This window comes from Diorhabda sublineata, chromosome 1 (assembly GCF_026230105.1).
Source record: "Diorhabda sublineata isolate icDioSubl1.1 chromosome 1, icDioSubl1.1, whole genome shotgun sequence".
In the NCBI taxonomy this organism is placed as follows: domain Eukaryota; kingdom Metazoa; phylum Arthropoda; class Insecta; order Coleoptera; family Chrysomelidae; genus Diorhabda; species Diorhabda sublineata.
In genome coordinates, this window is record NC_079474.1 from 40852730 (window position 1) to 40876536 (window position 23807).

Genomic DNA, 23807 nt, shown 5'->3' on the forward strand with positions numbered 1-23807 from the left:
TTAATTTTGAAGGTAGCACTACGATTTTTGGACCAAATATATATCCAACCTCTGGGAAATTGACGCTAGTGATGATAAATTTACTCTTTTTTAATGGTTTTTCTTTAGTATTCCCGTTCGATTTGTTTTTGATTTTAACATGAAACAACAAAATAAATTTGAGAAGTACTGCTTTACCATTGACAAAATCGCATTTTTTTCGTATTTGAAATAATAGAATAAAATAGAATAAAGTTATTACACGTTTTTTTCAAATAATGTTTAAATATTCTGAATAATCAGAGCCTATTTTTACTGCTGATTTAATCACCTTTTACAAATATAAAATTGACAGGTTTTGCTTCACATAGTAGGAAATTATACACGTGTTGAAAAATAAAATTTTAAAAATATAACTAAGTTTTATTTTGATTTTATAATAACGGCAAAAATATATAGAAATATACTAACCAAGTTACTTTCTATTAATGAAAAGCATAAAACTAAGCAAAAAACTGACTAAATAAATAACATTTTCTATCCACGTTTTTCGAATAAGTATAAAATGGAATCACATTTTAATTATCAAAAAAAGCTGTGAATAAATATTCAAGTGCTTTATGCTTTTAAATTCCTTGTTCTAATTAATCGTCAAAATCGTCACTTAGTGTAAAGTTTCTCTAAAACTGTCTTTGGTTCATAGGCATTTTTCGAACCAACGTTTCTACAATTTTCGTTACTTTAGTTATTGCAACACCTTGGTCATTTTCCTTTACTTCGGTCATATTGTCCAACTTTGCTTTTCGGTTTAAAGTATTTTCCACGTTAACATACTTACAATCAGGTGAAGTTTTGTAAAAAAAATTGCACGACACTTTTAAAAATTTTGCAGAAACTATATTTTTAAATAACGGCATGATGTTTTCAAAATTAAAAAAATCTTACAGTTGTAAAACGAAACAAGATTTTATATGCGGTGTTTCCTTGGGAAAGTTGGTATAATAGCCGAGTATATTATGAAGGTTCAATATTATATATCAGTTTATTCGGTTCTGCCGTAGATTCAAATATGAGAATATTAACTTTAGTAAAAAGAGAAAACAGGATTAGTACCACATATAGCGTTCCTCTACTGAAAAATCAAGAAAAATGTCAAAATTGCCAGTTTGTAACTAAGCGTATTTGCGAAACTAAGAATTTCCGCACACCATTAAAGAAATTTAGAACATTTGTTGTCCTGAAAAGAATTGTTGGAATTGTTCCTCAACTTAGCCGCGTTTTTATGTGCCGAATCAATAATTAAAAGTTTATATACTTGGATGTAGATTTTTATTTGAAGGTATGTTAATAATTCAAATTGACAATATACAGTCATTCATATTATCAAAATTCAAGTAAGGAATAATATGGATCGCATTCCTGACAGAATTGCGAATAATAAATCTGGAAACCCATTAACCAAAAATTTATGCTCTTTCAGACTTCATCCAATTTGTTTGAGATAGCATGGTAACTTTTTTTACTTATCTACTCTTTACGCCGTCTTAAGTTTTTATGCTATTTTTTTTATTAACTTTTATGAACAATTTTAAAATTCTCCGAGAGATTCAGTTGCCTAATCTACTAAACAATGATTGATAACAAAAGAAGGAGCGCTTCAGTTAGTTTGACTTTTTCCTTTAACATTCCCGTACCTACCGTTTCTATCAATCCCTTTTGACGTATGAACCATCTGCCGAATTCGAACTTATATTAAAATTGACCGTCACTTACAAACTTGTTTTGGCTACTTCAACTTTTATCTACTTTTGAAGAGTAATAAAATTAATTTCGAATAAAATTGTTTGGAAATGTTACTAAAATTTACTACTGGATGGAACATATGTATCAAAACTTTTGGAAAAGTTGAAATCACGCTTCAAAGAACTAATACAAAGTTTTTGTGTTACCAGAATTTTATAAAATCATTATATTATGTGACAATGTTTTTGAAAATTTCCTTTAAAACAAAAATAACACTGTTTATTTTAATTTATTTGATATTGTTCTTTCTCAATTCAATATCTGTTTTCTATAAAAATTACAACTTGTTATCTTACGAGGGTTGCTACTTAAGTTTAGAGATAGACAGATAAAAACAAATATTTATAATTCAAAACGGCTTCATTGTTTTTAGATATTCTCCATTAAATCAATAAACTTTTGTATGTGTCTGAACCAATTGTCGAAGCATTTTTCCCATTCTGTTGAGGTAACTCCAAAATATGTGATTTCAACTCATTAACCGCTTTTTCAGGTATAGAAAAACGTTGACCTCGCAATTTATTTTTGATCTACGGTAATAATAAGAAATTATTGGGTACCAAACCAGGACTGTACGTTGTATGATCAATCAATTCGATGTTTTGTCGTTTTTGTTTGTACTAATATGTGGAAACTCGCATTGTAGTGGCGGAGAATGATTCGTGTGCTGCTTCTACGATTTGTTTCCCTGATTCGAATACTTCTGGTGAACAAATGCCGGTGTCTTATTCAGAATGCACAGTTCTACGTTGTTTTAATGAAACGGTGACCACATATCCAGTCATTCCGAAAAATCAGACGACAATTCGCTTCTAAGTGCTTAATGCGTAAACAACTTTCATTGGATTTGGCTCATCTTGAAAGACCCATACAGTCGATTATTGTTTAGTTTGGGGTTCATATACATAGATCCATGGCTTAGTCGCCTTTTTTCAAGCAATTTTCTAATTCTGCGGCATCCAAGGCGAACTTGTCTTTTTGACAGCAATATGTTCATGCAATATTGAATGTTTGCTAGTGGAATGCCTCAATCTCACAGTTTGACAAGTGTGATCACTGAGTTTCATCATCAAAAGTGGAAGCGAGTTGATCATCATCGCACGAAAATGTTCGTGATTTAATTCTATTTTTTGACCAATTCAAATATCACTCGTATGACAACACGTTTTAAATACGATCATAATTAGAAATGTTAAACTTTAGGATAACAATGTCATTGATGCAATATCTCAAAACTTAAGTACAATTTATAGATGTATATATATTATGGATGTATAGTGTAAATATCTAATAAAACCATTACTCACATTAAAGTATAAGCTTAAACAATTGCAAGGAATTGTTATTTTTCAACGGATTTTTTTTTATATTCTATATTGTAATACAAATAAAAAAGTTCCTGTGACTATTCACGCTAGAGATGATATTTTTAGAGATATGAATTTTTGAAGGTTTGAAAAATCATGAATTTGGGTACTTTGGGCCCATTAAAAAAATACAAATATTTTTTTTAATTCTTGCTACAATAATATTCCTATTAGAGATTTTGAAAAATTTCATTGTTTTTACCTGTTTTTGTGCAAATACCATTATATATTATTATTGTTGATACAAATGCATAAATTTCTATGATAATAATAAAAACATAATACAAACTGATATAAAAGACATTTTAATTAAATGCTTCAATAACTTTTGTAAAATTGATTCCAGAAAAAAGTTTTTTAGAAACAAATTATAGACAATTCAATTATTAATAAAATCGTCCTCCTTAATAATTTTGATAAAGTTAATAGTTTTTAAGATAAACGATAAATAAAGATTCAGACCGCAGAGTATTGTGTATTTTCCGAAGTCATGTCTGCAGTTAGTGGCTATTTTGAGGAAAAAATGTATGGAGCAAAAAAGAAATAACGTTGAAAATATTTTTTTCTAAATTTTTGTGTTTTCTTTGTTGAAACAGGTACTTCTGGGAACATCCTTGTATATGCAATGAATATTACGGTATTTTTTTTATTCAGTTCATCGATAACCTCGAATGAATGAATCATTGTTTATCACTTAAAAATTAGACTTCTTTTTCTGTTTCATCCAAAAACTTCCTTCTGCTTAATGTATCAAGTTCAAAATTAAGTTCATTTGCCGGCGAGATAATCAACACAGACTGTTCAGTAGTTTTGATCGGATAACTTCCTTATACAGGTCCATCAATCCTTCTGACGTATGGACTGTCTAATAGATTCGGACTTATATGAAGAGTGACAAGGACATCAGAAAATTGTTTCACCAAAACTTTCCTCTAACTTCCAATGAGACATTCCATTAATTTAATGGCAGACCAACGCAAAAACCTAATCTTTACTTATATAGTTCGCTTCTGAAATAGGGAAACTAAATTTGTTATAGTCTAGTGACGCTAAAAAAATCTTTCTACTAAAAAGGTTGATATTTTGGGAAATATAATTTCGCTATAAACAATTGGACTTTGGAAAATGGAAAATTTATCGATGCCGTATTGATTGTTTAAGCAGAATATTTTCAATTGTAAACCGTCAAATTTTTAGTTAGTAATATTAATTTCATCCAAATTTCATCTAATATTCTTCGAATTAAGAGGAGTAGAGGCATTAAACTAAACTTAATTGTCGTAATTACCATATTCACTCAGATATTCAGCTTATAGATTAGTTTTTCTTCGATATCGGAAACAGGAAATAGCTACTAGAGGAATGCCGGAATATATCCAGCCGTTTTGTCGGATTGCTTTTGGTAACAATGTGAAAGTGATAATGTTCTAAATAATGTGTTCGATAAAGTTCCTGTCGTATTCGATATCCTGTTCGTCCCATTGAAAAGTGACATTTAAGTGACACTTAAAGAGGGTTTCTTGACATCTTCTTCTAAACATGCCGTATAAAGTCCCCTTGACGATGGCGATCATCATGGCAAAACTCTGTCTATCTTGAGCTAGTCTAAATAACTGTCCTGCTTCTCTTATCCCAGTCCATTCTATAATATTCTTCAACCAGGAGGCTTGTTTCCCTCCAATTCCTCTACGACCTTCAACTTTACTTATCGTAATCAACTGGAGGATATTCAACCGGCTACCACCCAATGTGTCCCAAATAAGCTATTTTCCTGTATTTAATGTTATCCACCAACTCACGAACCGAATTTGCTCTGTTAAGGACTGCATCGTTTGTTTGCACAGCTGTCCACGGTATCTTGAACATTTCTATGCGAATAATGGCAGATAATCCATGCTTCGACAACATATAAGAGAACTGACCATATGTAACATTTCATCATCCGTTTCCGGAGTTTTAAATTATCAGAATTATCAGAAGAGTGATCTTATTTTAAATAATTTTGTAAGAGTCTTATTGCTAGAGAACTTGCTTTCGGTTAACCTAACATAGATATTTCTCCAATAAAACCTTAAACATCGCGTCAGCTGTCCACCATATACCTCGGTATTGATAGCTCGACCATCAATAATGATTTCGAAGTACACGATATCTTGATTATTCCACCTGATACACCACACTTTCTGCTCGAATCAACCACTCTTTGTGAAGGGTTCTAGTAATTGTCAAATATTTAACGACTGATTCTCTATCGTCTTTTGTCACGACTACTTCGAACTTTTGTTTCCAATAAAGTCTTAACAGTACACGAATTTTATATTTTTTGCACTTCATACTACTATAACAACGCACTGCGTCGTCAATAAACAAATAGAGAAATCAGTAAAGCAAAGCAGTTGTACTTGTCATACAATTACAGACTTGTTTAAATTGAGACGTAGGAATTTTCACGTGTGAAAACTAATAGTACTTATGAGACTCTCTCAGTAATATATATCAAGTTGCTACTACTTATGTCAATACCGCATTTATTCAACAGTAAAATCGGAATGAATCTATTAATTGGAACTTGTGATTTCTCCCATAAAATATTCAATAATATATCACATGAATGCCCGAGGACTTTATACAAATATTGACATTGGTATCTTAATAATTAACAATGGGAGGGTGCTATTTTCGTCAACAATTTAGCACCACAAAATTCACAGTGGCGTTGTTTAAGTAAATTATGTAAATATATTGTCAATAAAAAAACAAAGTTGAGGAGAATTTATAATATTAATGAGAAAATGAATGCCAAATAATTCTTCAAATTCAGTTGAGAACAAATTAAGTTTGATCAAACGAAATGTAATGCTTTTTCACAATTGATTATTGCAGCTACAATGAGTGTGACTAGGTGAGGAAAAATTGCATTAACAAAACACAAGATGTGAGTAAGCAAATTTAGCATGAGAATATCCAGTTTCTTTATAGAAGAAATATATATATAAAAATTGAATTATTCGATAGGTCAATTAACTGACAACGTTCCTTGAATAATAATATTGTTATATGTCAACATGCAGATCGTCAATATGAAAACCTAAAACGAAAATTACGCATAATTGTTTTTATTGATCGCAACAACGTACTTTACAAGGAACTTTTTCTTTACATTTAATGTAGAAAACAAAAAGCAACAATATTTTCAGTAGAAAAAAAGGAAAACTGTTTAAGAGAATATCATGAGAAAATTTATTTATCAAAGAAAAATAGTAAACCAAAACAATGATCAGTGCGTGATCAACACGGGAGTATCCCGGACGAAACAAAGCGCGGCATCGTTATTAGCCCAAATCAAATAAAAAACCGCGTGGAAGAGGCGAGAGCCTCATAGCTGAAGAAGTCGTTAGATCAGGTGTAGTACAGGGATGGCATCGTATTATCGCACTGCAGTGAGATTGTTTATATTTGCATGTAATTTTCTTAAATATTTCTGTCAAGGAGACTAAAAGGGAACTAAAAAGCTTCATTCTAGCGAAAAACAAGTCTGTTGATGATGTTATTTCCAAAACAGCAAATATATCGGGAGTATCTTCTTCAAGTGTTCAAGGTTGAAACCAAAATGTGGAGTATAGACGTTGTCAATAAGAAAATGTGTTTATTGAGGTAGAAAATGAAGATTTTATTTTTTGATACACATATTATCTTTCGATTTCTGTATTCGGTCTTAGCAATAACAGGCTATATATGATCATTGAAAAATGCGATAATTCGAATATATTTAATATCTAATTTTTAAATGAATGTGTTTCATATTATGGCCGTTTACTTTTTATCTGCTCTATGAAACCGTAAATTATTTATTAAGTGCGGTCCTGTTAGAAGCTAGGCTTTGGCATTTTAGAACCCTGATCACGTGCGCTTTGCGTGAATATGTTTTGGTTTAGTAGTTTATTTCGATAAATTGACTATAGACTTTAAAATACTTGCAAAAATTCAACTGTTAATCAAAAATGTCCCGAACATTATTTTATTTTTTATCTGGCAATTTCAAATTATTTCCTCTCAGTATGTTGAAGTTTCTGCTCATTCTATTTGTTCATTGTTTATAGTAACAAATATTGAACAAACTAATTTTATGTATACCCACTATCCCACAATCATATTCCAAATAGGATGTAACGGATGTTGGAGATGTACCTACTATAAAGTTATACGGACCTAGAAGCAAATCCTTAAAACAATGTACACAAAATCGCAGGTGTGTCCTAAATTGGAACGAAATTGTGTTGTATTCCGGCTCATTGGAGAATTTCATGGTAGTCTGATCGTAGTTTGGTCTCATCATTTTCTTTATTAAATTCAGTAGCGTACTTGCGGATATATTCATTGATACTGCTCTGAATGTGGTCTGGTTTTATGTACGTTATCTTGCTAGCAAGTTTATGTAATTTGAAACTGTGTTCAATTTCTTAGTTTGATATAGTCCTTTTATTCTCATGATGTTAAGTTACGTAACATTGATTCTTATGATTATCCTTAGTTTTCCATGCGATTAACCATGGTATACTATAACGAGAATGGTAAGTGTTTGTATGGGATGAAAAATGATATTTTTGGAAATTCATGATGAAAATTTTTTATTCATTTTATCTCACCAGTAACCTATATTAGAATAACTTATGTAATTCAAACTGAGGTACCCTTTTTTGCTTATTCCCAGAAATGGCATTTTTGTATTGAAAATAAGAAATAAGCGTCCAAAATTTCATATACTTAAGACATACCTTAATAATTCTAAGAAATTTATGCTCTAATATGAGCAAGTTTTATTCCGAAAACTTCACAATAGATGTGAACTAGCTTTTGTACAAAACGCGAAATAGATATACACGGTATTTCTAAATTTATGCGACAGATTCGGGAGGTGATGCCATAATATTATTACGGTGAACGTATGGATTGGTATTGGGCCATATTCTCTGCCTCAGCCATTAAATAGAATTTCTTGCAACAGATTTTTCAAAAATGATCTCCCTGACCTACTTGAAAACATTGCAGTCAATATCAGAACAAACATGTGGTTCATGCTCGATGGTAATCCAATACACTTCAGACTGCTGGGCAACATTTAGACGTAAGATATCCCACCCATTTAAGAATAAAACATATTTCTAAATAAAACAAGGTTTGAAAGTTATAATTTTATAAAACTTCATCTTAAAAACAAGTTTTGATTTGATATAAACTAAGGGTTGCTAATTCCACCCCCGTATAATGTAACAGAAATCTCCTCCCCTCCTTTGCGGTTGCATGAACATTGTAGAATTTCAACTTTCTAGCATTATTGAAATTCTTTAAAAAAAGATAAAAACTCAATTTTAGTCATTACCTTTAAAGGGTGATATCTCGGAAAGCGGTGGGCTAAAGAAATTTTGTAATAGGAATAACCCATCTTAATTCCATACGAGCAATCACCTCCTGAATTTTATCACATGTATTTATAAACGCCCTGTATATACAGATATGATGTTTTTGAGGCGTTATAATCCGTATCTGTAGTTAATTATAACTCGTATATACAGAAGGAATAATGGAATTTTTTTCAGATAATTACAATTATTTCAAAGTTTATTTGATTCTGCTGTATACTTAAAATAATAATTGTTCTTGAACCATAAAACTTTCCTAAGATTTTTATTGGATACTTAAAACTTTGGAATTTTCTTTAAAATAAAGTCGTATTAAGTTCAACATCTAACTAAGTTGAAATAAATAGCGTTCCCACAATAGAAGAGACTTTGATCGAGAACTCCAATTTCGAAAAGCTCCGTTCGTCTAACTCTAGAGAGTTCACTTCATTCATTAGATATATGAGGCCCAGATTGGTTACGCTTAACATTAACTAGAAAATAGTTCTGGCACTCCCTTTACGATGCTGCGGTTAAGGACTAAGAAAAAAATTCAACAAAATTGGATACTCAGACCTTTGAACTAAGTTAGGAATAATTTCTTCATTGATTACTTTCTTAAGGATGTTTGGAGATGCTTCAATCGTTGGAATCCCACACTCGAATAAATTATCAACTGGACAGGCCACTTTGATTTCCATCAAAAATTGCAAGCAATCTTAAAATAATTAAAAGAGAAAATAGTGATGATACCATTTGATATATGAATAATTGGGTCTAATCGCTAATTTGTTTTTCAGTCACAAAATCACTATACTGTAAAAAAATTTTCATAATACGTTTATTATTATCTACTTTTTACTCAACATTCTTAATCGTAGCGAGCCAGATCAGATGAATATGGTGGTGGAAGTAATAAAACCCATGTATATTGTTCACTATTTTCCATAACAATAACAGAGAAGACTAGCGCAATATAGTGATAGACCTAAACATTTCTCTCCAACAAATGCGCTAGTTTTTTCTAAGGTCCAGCAACAATGTGTTTGCAAATGATCACAAAATGGGCCAGTTAACGTTTGCTTCTATGAATAATCAATAAAGGGTACACAGAAAACTCTGTGTCCATCCAAAACAGTTTTAACTTTCTTAGGAAGACATTTCTTCGCCAAAGTTCATTATTTCCACTTTTATTTCTAGGTCACAATAGTGTATCCAAGTTTGATCTATTGTGACATATCGACATAAAAATTGATCTGGATCACGTTTGAGATATTCAAACATTGGATTGATTTTAATGCTAGAGATCTTTTGATCAGTATTAAACAATCGTGTTAGTTATCTTACAGAAAACTGTTTCACACGTAACCTTTGAGTCAAGGACATGAATTTTATTGACTATTTCTGGAGTAGTTACAATAAATGACAGAACTGGACGTTCGGCATCCTCCATGTTCATATGGCCACTTCTAAAAGAGGGAATATTATTTTATAGGACGGAATAATTTGGGCTAAATGTACACCCAAATTTCTTATTTTCCATATTCAACCAACTACGAAAACAATTTTCTTCATATGTGTAAAATTAGAAGCCGATTCATAAACTCGAGTTTCTGTTTGCTGCTGCCGTTCGCGGATGACGTTCGCCATTTTACGTTTTTAGTAAATTCTACACCCTATTCATAAACTTGACGTTGCTGCTGAAAATTTTGTTATTCTTTTTGACGTGTGTACTGCTTTTTGTTATAGTTTTTTGTTTTTACGCCGGTATATTTGTACGATATTATGCAAATGAAGGAAGAGAAAACAAGCTAAGCGAAAAGACCATCATAAACAAACAAATAGAAAGAGAAATAAGACGTCATACGTCAAAACCACGTGACAAACGCAAACGGATGTGATTGGCATTCTTCTGTTTCTACGAAAGTTGCTACGAAAGAGAAGAGATAAAATTTATTTATTTTGAAAGTCACCAATGATAGAACGTTCGGGAAACGACAACTATGACTGGTCTGATGCATTTCAAGGTTTTTAATTTTGTTAACAGCAAACGTCAACGGCAACGGAAAACAAAAACTCAAGTTTATGAATCGGCCTCAATTCATCAGACAGACGTATATAAGATTGTGTCAACTGACATAAAAAATAAAGTGAAAAGTTGAAGAGTCAGTCAAATCGTAATTTAAAAAGCGAGATTCAAATTGGTTCGTTACGCATATTAGTAAAACTGCAATATTTTGACTACCAAGTGTCATTTTGTATGTTGACGGTGCTCCATTTGTAAGATCTAAGTACGCTCGGCGATTTTTGAACATCTCAAATTATTATTTACATTTAATTTCCCACGAGAAAGCTGAAATTGTCTCCCTTTCAAAAATATATACATATAAGAGACAAATCCGAGAACAACCAAGAGGTGAGATAGGGTATGATTTGCTTTGATCTGTCAGACAACTTTTAAAGTTTGAACTATCACTCTCCTTTATGAAAAATATTGGGAAGCGGATTTTGAACTCGATTCCTACAAATTCGTTCAAGAAATTTCCTTTTTACTATTCATATTGCATTTCTTCTATTGAAGCATTTGCTCACGTTTTAGACTGTTTCAATCTTACTTGCTTACAAATTCAAGTCAAACAGTTATTGTTGTAGATATATGGGAAACGTGGTCCAAATTATCCTTTGTTTATATTTAGTTAAAGCAACTGGAAATGAATCTTCATATTGTAAGGATTTAATACATTGCGTTCATTAAAGAACCAATAATGTTTTAACTATACTTTAATATTTTTGTCCTTAAATATATCACAAAAATGCAACCTTCAATCAAAATCATTATAGTTGTATTGAAATTTATATAGATTCGTAATTTTCATCCCAATTGTTTAGTTCTTTTTTATCATTGATAGCGTTTTGTTTCTACGTATGTAAACTATTTCTAAAAATACCTTTTTCCTTGTCTTTGGATTTGTTCCAATGATTTTTCAGTTTTTATATTTCTTTGATATTCGGTAATACACGTTTATTTTTTATCGTAATGAATTTCTATCCTATTTTCTAAGCATTGAGATGTCTGTCCTATGCAAGTAGCGTCACGAATGAAATAGTTTGATAATGTATTTTGTTTTTTATGACTTATTTTAATATAATATGTATTTAATAATTTCATGGTTGTCTACGTCAAATCATATTTTGACTAAAATCGAAATTAAATCGAAACGTCAAATTAAGATTAATATTGTAGTTATTTCACAGTTATTAAAATAATGATAAATGAATCAGTAACAAGAAGAAATACATCATCGATCTTATTCAATCGGATCTTAAAATTTCCATTATGAAAATCCTATATCTAATTACGTAATTACTGATTGGTTATTTGACAGGCTGCACTGGAATTTTTTTAAGTTTTTCATTAAACAGCAGACACTGTATATATTTTCAGTTTTTCCTTATATATTAAATTGCAAATACTACCGTCAAGACTGTTTACATTTACAGTTGTTGGAAATGAAATTATGAAAAATTGTTTAGGCTAGATAATTCATAGATTTTTTCATTATCTTCAGTGTAAAGGATTCTCAATTGAAAATCATCTTGACGTAGCAAAGACCTTATCCTTACCTTGGAGGTTACATATAATTTTATAGGAACTGCTTGTTATAAGAAAAACTTTATTACAAGATGTCTATAATATTATTAAGATGTAATTTTAACGTTAGTACAAATTACGTTACTTTATGGACACCCTGTATAAGAAAACTTTCAAATTACATCTACAAAAAGTGATGGAAATAGAATTCAAATTTTTAATATTCTCTTTTCGGGCAGCTGCAGACGCATTTCTAAAAAGATTTCGTCAACAGTACTTCGTCTGTCAATCTCTCCTGAAAGCCCGACAAAAAATGTCCTTACGTTGCAAGAAGGGGACGTGATTACGCCTGCAACGCTAACTTTAACGGTATTAACGAGAGCTGTTCAATAGTTACAAAATCGATTTCAATTTTATTTTTTATCTACTTTGGTATTTGCCGGTACACTCCATTTCAAAAATATGGATATAAAACGTCAATTTGTAATAAATTTCCTAATAAGAAAGCTACGAGAAATGAGAATAGGGAAATAAGAGAATTATCTTTTCAATTTTATCTCGTTTAAAATACAAAAAAAAACTTAATTACAATTTGAAGAATGTCATTATTTACACTGTCTAATATGGAATTGAATTGAAACTTTTCATATTGTTTTAATAATTTATGACACATAGAAGAGTGCCTGATTAAAACTCCCAAGAACTATTAAAAGTATAATTTTATGTAGTTAATAGTTTTACGATCTGTGCGTGAGATTGTTCAGTTGATCATTGGATAAAAGTTTTCATTTCTTTTATCTCTATTTAGTTATTTTTATAGTTGCTTTTTAGTTTTCACAAGCTTTTGTCTACAAATTGTAACAATTCTTTTACAATAAAGCCTTTCTCTATATTTGATTCATACAAAAATGTGCAAAGAAACCTGTAAATGTAAGGCTCTCTCTTAAACGTTTTTGCATTTCTTCCGTCGTTTTTTCGTTAAGCAAAAGCCCTACGTTTTCATAATAATAAGGCACTCGGTACTTTACACTCTAGTTCACAAAAGTTGCCGAGTCATTTAGTCATAATAACTTTAGTTAATTTTGACATGGTCTCCGGAACAACAGTTAGGGGAACAGTAGATTAGGCGAAATGCGCCAGAATTTCATAATATCGTATATAAGTGTAATTGTCTGAGAATTGTCATTATATTCTACCGTGAATTTAGATTGAGTTTGTTGCTATCTAATATAGGAACATGTATAAAGGTGATTTAGATAATATTAAGAATACCTTAGTGACTATGATTATAATATAGGAATGGTTGATATAGTTTCCATTTAAATACTCTACTGTGATTATAACAACCTGATTTCCTTTGTATGCTTTTAAATAAAAACCTTTTCCACAATATCCAAAACGATAAATGTTTATTCTTATTGTTTTTCGATATCTTTCTTCATTTCGTAATATTCTATCATTATCCAAAATCAATGCAATATAATTGTAATGAATACAGTGATTAATTTATTTAAAAGTAATGTGATTTGCTTACCACGCAAGTGTTTGATGATGTATACGAAAATATTGAGTACCTAAAAACTATTTTATACTAAACGCTTAGGAACGGTTTCCATAAATTTCAATAAGTTACTTGGGTTGTTGTTTCAATTTTTCTACCTTCTCAATTAAAACAGAAGTCTTTGATTTTTTATCAATTCTCATCGTTTATTTTATGTGTTAGTTTTTCATGAAGTCCGCATTCCTCTATTTCAAATATAGTCTGTTTACACTGTTTACGTTAAAACAAAAAAATTGTGAAATTTTCGTTAAAATTTATTTATTATACAAGTGCGTAAAGTGATACTTTTGCGTACGAGAATCATACAATATTTCATTTTCGACCACATTGAAAAATTCTATTAAGAAATATATTCAAATCAACTTTAAATTTCTGGTAGATTTCACCATTGAATAATGGGGCCATAACGTTGATGATTTCCATTGATATTGGATTGACTTTTCCGAAAAGTAGGCAGTGTAATTTTTGATTTTTTTTAGAGTTCACGAATCCAAAGAGTCACCATGTATATTTTTCTTGACTTTCCGTAAGTAGGTTTTGAGTTACATTACACGAAATTTCAGGGGGAGGGTAATCAGATTCTTATTCCATGTCAGGTTAAGTTAGCTTAACAATCAATATTTTATCAATCAAAATTTGAAAGATATTTCACGAAATGACGATGATCTTTCACACTTCTCAATGATCGTATAAAAAAAATTACAGAGTGTTTTTTAAAAAGTTCTTGAGTTCATGAGTTTTTAAATGGATATTTTTCATGTTGGTCGTAGATAAAATATTTGATACTACCCAGAAAGATTGTATTTATTTGAATTTATACAATATTTTCATTTGAAATCTTAAACAGAATTTGATAAGCAGAATTGAGAAGAATAAAGATTAGAAGAAAAACTAACGGCTTTTTGCTTGGATGTATAAAAAGCCATAATATATGTATTTGTACTGGAAAGACAAATAGAAATGATAATCCAGGAAGAAAACTAATTATTTCCAACATTCATAGCTCTGAAAACGGTTTTGACGTTATACGTAGAGAGAAAATAGCAAAAATACGGAATTCTCCACTATTAGAAGTGTTAAAAAATAATAATAACAAATTAGTAAGCTACTTTAAGGACGATTAGATATTTTTCTGAAAAAAAAATTGAATAAAAATGAGGCAGTTCGTGCCTTTAATCATTATCAAAAATTAGGCACAAAGAAAAATACCTCTTCATTTTGTTTCCGCTTTTTGTACATTGTAAAGTTATGAAATTCAATTGAATGATTAGGACATTGTGTTGGACAGTGTAAATACATCTATATCAACTCAGAAATACAGAGCATGATTGTGCCCAGTAGTTAACACTCCATAACTTGATGTTTGAATTCTGAACATATACTTTCCATACAATGTACTATCTGATAAAAAGAATCGTGTAATTTTCAACGTAAAGGGAAGGTGGCAATAATTATTCGGAATTGGATTGTTACGAAATATAAAAAAATATTCAGTTACTTTACAGGTGCTAATTTCACTACATATATTAAAACAAAAATAATAAAAAAATATATAAGAACCGTGAATTGCTTTAATGAATGTTCCATTTTAATGATCATTATGTGAATATATGCGACCGAGATTTGAAAAATGTTTTTCTAGTTTTTGACATTCTATAACATCATTTTAAAATAAACAAAAATGTGGTATCAATCATTTATATTTATAATTTATATTTTCATGATTTTAAAAACTGACTAGTTCATTTGAGAGTAAACAATTTATTCCGTTTTTTCTTAACAGATGTGAGTTTTCAGTAGATGACTGCAGTTGAAATTCAATGCCAGAACATTGAGATCTATTTCCGAGTTTGTTATTTTCATCTTGCATTTATTTTGGCATTATGACAGCAGGTTTCATAGAGTTATTAAGAATATTTTTCTTTCGAATCAAATGGTTATTTTAAAAGAAAATATACAAATGTTTTTCAAGAAGATATCTACCTACACCTTATAATTCCAAGTGATGTGAATATTTCAATGCAATTTTAAGAAAGTTGGGGTTTGTTCCAGAGAATTGAGAAAGAAAATAAATTTATTAGTAAAAACGGATACAAATTTCCAATGGTTACTTTTAGAGTAATAACCTATTATGATAGTTTTAGATCTAGTAAATCCTTTGTTGTTGGTTGTATGAGGTTGAACATTGAATCATACAGTTTTATGCACGGCTACTTACTCCTAAAAAGTGGCAAAACGTTATATCGACATTTGGTATTCTATATTATTCTCTTAGCAGCTTTTAATATCTCTAAATATTCCAGAAGGGTCTAGCCTGGCACGCCGGACTTGGAAGCAGTTGACTATCCAACCGCCATATCCCATAATAAAAATGATATATTAATATCTGACTCGCAGTCGAATTAATGTCAAAGTCGGTTTTTGCTTATCCTAACAATTTACTTCAATTGCTGGCGTACTACAAGCCTCCATACTAGCACCTCGTTGGCACTTGGAGAAAAACCAATTGTATGCGGACGATACAACACTAGGAATGAATGAAGGGCTACCCAATTCGCAAAAAACTCAAGCTACTGACATCCAAATACCCGGAGTGGACGACTACCTCCAAATTTTCATTGAGGCTTCTAAAAATCTCGACATCCACATCTATTTGGAAGTAAGATTCACCCACACTTTCAGTAAGATGCCTCATCTAACCTATACTCTGGAGAGCCTCGGAGAAACTCACCCCCTCATCTTACTTGATAAATATAAAAACCTTACTTCTATCCCATAATATAGGGCAAACGCCTGCTACACCTTAACTAACCATCTCATTGAAAAACTCTTGTCTTGCGAACTGTCCGTGCTCAGGTACTGCCACTACAAGTGCTGACTGAGCCTCAGTAGTACCGATTATGTTATATATTTAGATAACACCCATTCCGAGCCGTCTAAATGACCTCCAAGCTCAATACACAATTCGTAACTTCTCATCAAAGGCAAGAGGAAATTCTCCTATCTTCCTTTTCGGATGCTAGCCACGGCATACGAAGAACTTCCTGAAAATTACCTTGCTTTCTTGGACACCGCTCCTAACGACATTAGATAACACCCTCTAGGAAATCCCATTTCTTCTATCGTCGGTGTCGCAGGTTTTTGATTTTGGCCGACGTTAGGGAATAATACAGCCACACTATTGTGAATTCTAATGTGATTATGGAAAAAAAAATAATAATTGTTTTGAATTATTTACAAATATTTATGTAAAAGTATGTGAAATAAGTTATTAGAAAGGTGACATGTGGCGAGTTCCAAACAGCACGTAAAACAATCAAAATTTCGAATAGAGAATCATTTGAAAGAAAGACAAAGTTTTTGCTACGGTTCGAGATGATAAGAATTGGAAGCGATATTGAAGTGTGGAGAAAAAATTACCTAAGGACTATGAAAGAAATGAGATATCAAATAAGAATTATATTTTATTTAAATCACACCTGGATCAATGAGGGACATACATCAAATAAATTTTCGCACGACACAACTTGACTTTTGAATCTTCTCGTACTACCATGAGGATATGTATGATGATATTTTTGAAGAATGGTTCAAACAAATAATAGATTTACTTTGAACTGCTTAATAGTAATGAATAATGCATTTGAAATAGAAATACTTTATATTATGAAAAGATTTTCGAAAAATACTCGAAGTATAACGTCAAAAAATATTTTTAGGTAGTAGTAAAAGAAATTATACATCTATGGATTACGAATCGAAATCACGGTTGTGAAATTTCCGGAGCTCATTATAAAAAAAGGATACTATACAATTCAAATTATGCCTTTCTGTCAAGCCAAATATTTTATCGTGTAGTTTAAAAATTTTGACAATTTTCTACAATACAATCCCAAACGCAAGATAAATCATTTTTCTCTTTAAGACACAACTTAAACGGGTTAATTATGTGTTTCAACAAAGTATGCAGCGTATAATTTGAACAAAGACTTGATAGAAAAAAAGCAACTAACGATATAACTCTAGTTGATCGACTTATAATCTTGATGTACGTTTGTTATTAAAGGTTATGTTATGAGACCAAAAACACACGCAGACCCAAATGATAATTGTTTATTAATTACTGCAATTCGTTGAAAAGTAATTACATTGTGAACTTATTCCACCTTTTAATGGAAGTAATATCACAAAGTGTGTAAATTATCTCACATTATACTGATGGATTAGATTCAAATACATCATCATCAAACATCATAAATTATATCGTTGAATCAACAAATATCAGTGTATGATTTATAGATCATAAGTTGAGGATAGGATTGGTTGTGTCAAAAAGTTGATATACTTTTTTCCTTCTTATTGAAATTGACTTTGCAGACCAATTAATAATTTGGATAAAATAATTATCACAAACTAAGAACTTAAACTCTGAACTCCATCATTTGGACTGCTGGCTTTTCTCTTCCCAATTTCCGTGATGATTTCCGCGATTTTCCATTAGTTGCACGGATCCAGGGGGTAGATGTACCTGGCTTCCTTAACTGTTTCACCTAAATCTTTGTAGATACTTGTAAGGTATTGCTTCATACTTAGTTTTCAAAAGATGATTGCTCTGTAATGATGTCCTTCGTGCATCCCCACAACTGGATTTTATGGATCCACATAGTGGTAGTGTTAGATTGTGTACAAAAATGTTATTCTAAATCGATATTTTAGACTACTGTTGGCCGATTAAGCAATAATAATGTTTTTCTTATTTATTTATACGATTTCTATTCCTGGGGTAAATTAAAAGACAGTCTCTTACATTCTTATTTTATTTAAACACTATACACACACACTTAATAATAATTCACTTATCACTATCACTTAACTAACTTAAATAATTTAATGAATGCGCTACAGAAACCCGTTTTATGTATATATTCCAAACGAATTCTAAAAGTTCACAAGTTTTAAAAAAATACAGAAACAAAACAAATAAATAAAGAGACCTTCCTAGAAAATCTCAAAAGAAGCAATGTGAATGAACTGCTTGCTAGAAAAACTTAGAAAAACAAAGATAAACGAATTCCGTGTATTTCATTAAAGGCAGCGCCTTCGCCGAATTTCGTAATTGCACTATATCCAAGCAGGACCGTCTCCAGAGCGGAGATGAGATCGTAAAAATATATTAGTTTAACGTTCAAACAGACACCTAAATATTTAACATTCTTCTCTATTAGTGACATTTTTCTATGTTCAATGTTCAATACCTCTGGGCAACTTAGTCTTCAATTCGTGAAATCTATATGTACAGATTTCTGTTTTTTGAAACCAATTTTCCAGTTTTATGTCCGTTTGATAATTATATTCATAGAATTTTGTAGCTATTGATTTTGATGTGGTATTATCTGAGATTATGGTTATTACTATTTGTTCTGTACATGGAATATCACTGATGAGCAAAAGATGGAGATAGGTCCTAAAATACTTCCTTGCGAAACGCCAATTAATTCTGAGTATTGGTTTTCTTGTTTTTCTGAAATAAATGGTATCTACATGAAAGTCACATGAAATTTAGGACACTATCTCATAAATGTTACTCTGAATAATATAAAGAAATGTATAAAGTAAATAGTGTTAAATGACATGAAGAGGCGGCTGTTTGAGAGAGAGTTTTCATAAATATGCTCTCAAAATGGAAACTATATTAAATAAGTTGAAGTGATCGAATAACAAGACTGACGATGCAATAAAATAAGTGCACAAGCTCTAATTAAGCTCTGTTGCCGCGAGACCTTCTGTTAAGAATGCAGTGCCGTCGCTACCATAATTAACCAGTGTACTCTTAGTTTTCACTAGCATTGTTTTTCTGTTTCTGCGGAAAATTATTATTATTGTACAAGTTACACGTAAAACTTATAAACATGATGTATTAAAAGACTATATGGCAAGAAAATTTGATCGCATATGTTTTGAGTAGTCCAAGTGGTCGAGAAGTCGTTCACGATAAGAAAATCGGAAAAAATCGGTTATCTGATTCGATTTGACGGCCCATCGGTTAAAAAATTCGTGAAATTACTGAAACTCTGTTAATTGACAAAGAATCCATAAGTCGCGTCATGTATTCTTCAATACAATACGCCAGCTGATCTGATTTGTGTGTCAAATGGTTTTAGTATCTCCGTCATATACCATCCACTTTATTATTTGGATCTTCGTCGTACGACTTCTATCTGTTTCCTTGTATGACATCTACATTTAAATGAATATACTTTAATCCTCCGTGAAAGAGAAAGCAGCACGCATTCCGGAGGAGCTGACAACTAAAAACTTACAAATCTATTCTAAACAGAAGTTTAAGAATAGAAGAAGTTTGTACGTTTAAGATCGTAATGGATGGTATGAAATTGAAATGAACCATTCTTCAGCCAAATATGGAACCAAAATCAATCGTTTCAGTAATGTTAACAGTATTTTAGTCATATAAACACGTATTTTGATGAGTTGAGGAAAAAATATATGATGAAAAGTATCTCAAGCCAAATCTAAAAAAGAATGAACCGTCAACAACTTTTAATTAAGAGTAACAAAGTACAAAGTACAAAACGTATAGAGGACTATTAAGAATGAAAGATATTTTAAAAGCCTCCAAGTTACGTATTTACAAGAAAACCAACGGTGCTGTATGACTACGAGAGCTGGAGCAAGAACACAAAAGAAGAAAATAAAATAAACACGTGGGAGAGAAATGTATTGAAGAGGATTTTTGGAGGAATGCAAAAGAAAAACGAGTAGAGAAGAAGACTGAATGCTGATTATGGTCAAGATTAGATGGGTTATATGGTCAGATAAAAAAGACTTCGTCCGATGTCACAGCCACTTTACCTTTGCAAAATTTCAAAATATATCAATCAACAACCAAATAAGTCCATAATTGAGAATAAATGTTTAAATTGAAATAAGAAAAGCAATTTGAGCATCAATGAAACTAAATTCATGTCATTTTAATGTGAAATGAATTATCAAATATTAATCGTATTGAGTTGTGTTGTGGCTTGTACGCGATTTTCAATGTTGTAGTATTCTCATCCTGAATTCTAGGAAAACGAAATGGAAAACTATTTCATATTGAACATTTTAACTGTTACTTCTGATATGTCAATTCCAACTAAGAAACGAATATCCAACGACATCGTTCGGTTGTGAATGAAGTTATTAATTCTGCACGTACAATTCTACAACTCATTTCTATTTTCATTCTTTTGTTGTAAATTTCTTAGAATAGACATGATTGTGTCTGAATTGTTATCTATGTTTTTATGTGTTATTATCAATTGTAATTAGAATTTCATTCCAGAATTTCTTTTCTATTGTTATCAATTGTATGACTTCTAACAATTAACAACAAGTACATAGAATGATATTAATTATTTATCTTCAATTTTAATTTTGATAATTGAAAATTTTTCTCGGATTTCTGGTTTATAAGTTACTTTAGTACAAACTTTAATTGCAAACACTAAATCTTCTCATTATGTATGAGATTTCTAAACTAGATCTGGCAATAGAAAACCACCACGAAAGTTTAAGACGAAAGTAAATATAGAGTAAGTTCGATGTATATTTGGAAAGGAACGTAATATAGCCTTGAGGCATCGCTCTAATTGAAATAGAAGTTGCTCTGAGAACAGAAATTTTACGACGCGCATTTCAAATGTAACTCTTGTTATTTTGAAACATGTACTTATCTCGTAATCCTAAAGTAATTTATCATACGACCTTACTTTCTTTACTATAAATTATTCCGATCATTTTTGATTTCATTATAAACTGCTGGTTTTATACATTTATGTTAAATGTATAATTTTATTCGAATAAATAATATGATACTTACAAATATATTCAAATTTGAAATTCAATAAGAGGAAAATAAGTACTCATGGTTAGAATGAACCTAAACTAAACAAATACAAAAACTTAGCTGCGACATCTCATTAATAGCTGGAAAAAAGAGAAGATTTCAATATGGGAGAACACGATTGATGAAATATTTAGAGAAAAAAATTATATATAACTTCTTTACTTGTAAAAACTATGTACTAACTAACAATCGTAGCAATATCGAATATATAGAACGCATCTAATTTATTAATAACGTATTCACTCGAATGAATTATCTGAAGACATTTGGATTTAGTCAGTGAAGTACCGATGACGAAAGGAAAGAAAAAATATACTAGGATTGATGATTAAATGAAAATAAATCTTTGAAAATATGGGTGTTTGGCTTCGACTTATCCTGTAAAAGATGATAAACGTATATGATATCTAGATTACTATGATAAATTAATGCATAAATACATGAAACGTACAACGTTGATTTTTGGAAACATTGAAAAAACACGTCACAAAAGACAAAACTGACAAAATTAATATTAAAAAGCTTGATTTTTGAAAAAAACTACATAACTAAAAGATGTAAATCTTGAAGTTACCTAATTCTCCCAATATCAGTTGCAGAAGACAATTAGGCGAGGAACAATTGATTGTTAAATACAATAAATACGCACGGTACTCATAACGTATATAAAACATCTAACAAACCGTCAGTCCACGTGGACTCATCATCTCCACTGTTTATCAATGAAAACATCGAATCGTAAACATAAATGCATTTCTATTGGCCGAAGCTGTATGTACACAGTTTCTTCGAAATATCCCTGGCAGACATTGGCGTCGCTTGGCAAGATTATTTTAATTAATAAATTTCTTAAAATGAATAGAAATATTGGCGTTCTTTAGACCATGAGCGATTAAGACAATAAAATTGAACAGTGTAGTGAGACAGGTATAAATATAATAATAAATATTTAGATATACGAACACAGTAACTTATTTTAAATATATTCGAATTTTTAAAAAAGGAAAATATTCAGCAATCTGATAATGCAATCATAATAAGAATTGATGAATTAACTAGAGTAAATAAATTTTCCATTTATCGAGTAGTCACGAATCAGTTGACAAAGATACTCAAGATTGTATTCGTAAGAAAATTTATAGTTTATATAAGGAGAACAGGGTTGCGGCATTAGAAGTAATACAACAAAAGGTAGCAGATTATTCAGAATACAATTATACCAGTTTAGAAACATTGTGTCAAGTTTTGTCGGCATGTGGTTTTAAACACAAATAATTGAATAAACGGATGGGAATAACCGAATCATCAACGATCGTTCGATGGTAACAAGATTATTTACGTCTGATAAAAGACTATCGATGTTCTAATAGATACATAATTTATCTAAATGAAACATGGTTTGACAGTCAAATTGTGGTAAATTTCGTTTGGGTTGATAATAGTCAAAATTGCTGTTTGAATGGGCCATCTTCTAAAGGGAAACGCATTATAATAGTGCGTGCTGGAAGCAAAGACGGTTTCGTGCCTAAAGTTTATTAATATCTGATAAAAAAATTGAAAACTATGCAGCTAATTATCATGAAGTTATGACAGCAGAACTATTTGAAAAGTGGTTTTATGAACAGCTTTTACCTAATATTCCACCACAATCAGTAATTGTTATGGAGAACGCATCCAAACACTCGCAGCAACTCCTTAAGATACCAAATAGTAGTAGTAACAAAGCTCAAAGTTTAGTAATTAAGTCTGTCACCGATCGTAAAAAAGGCCTACCAAATAAAGAATTGCTTACTGTTGTTGAAGGTCTAAAATTGGAGGTAATTTATTATATTGACAAGATATGATAGATCACATACTGACGAAAGAAAGAAAGAAAAATACACGCAACTCAGATATTGGACGCAAGGACTCTGAATTTTGCAGACGTGGGTGGTGAACATAAGGAAAATCCGCATGAAAATAACACCAAGGCGTGAATGAGAAAAAATAACTAGACAAAGAATCAGTACAAAATCACAACAATTAGACCTATAATGACAAACAGCAGAAACAAGACCAGATACAATTAAGGCAAAAAGACTACAAGAGACAACGGAAATGAAAATTGTCTGGGTACTAAAACGAAAACAAGAATGAAATAGTCACTTTAGCAGAATGACCAGCGAAAGACTAGTGTATATCGGAAGGGATAAATCGCCAA

General features: G+C 30.8%; 1 protein-coding gene across 3 annotated transcripts in view; it reads left to right on the forward strand.

The window, feature by feature from the left end:
* The window catches only part of LOC130444516 (RNA-binding protein Musashi homolog Rbp6), a 1022388-nt gene that overhangs the window by 383933 nt on the left and 614648 nt on the right, over nucleotides 1–23807 (forward strand). The window lies entirely within an intron of this gene.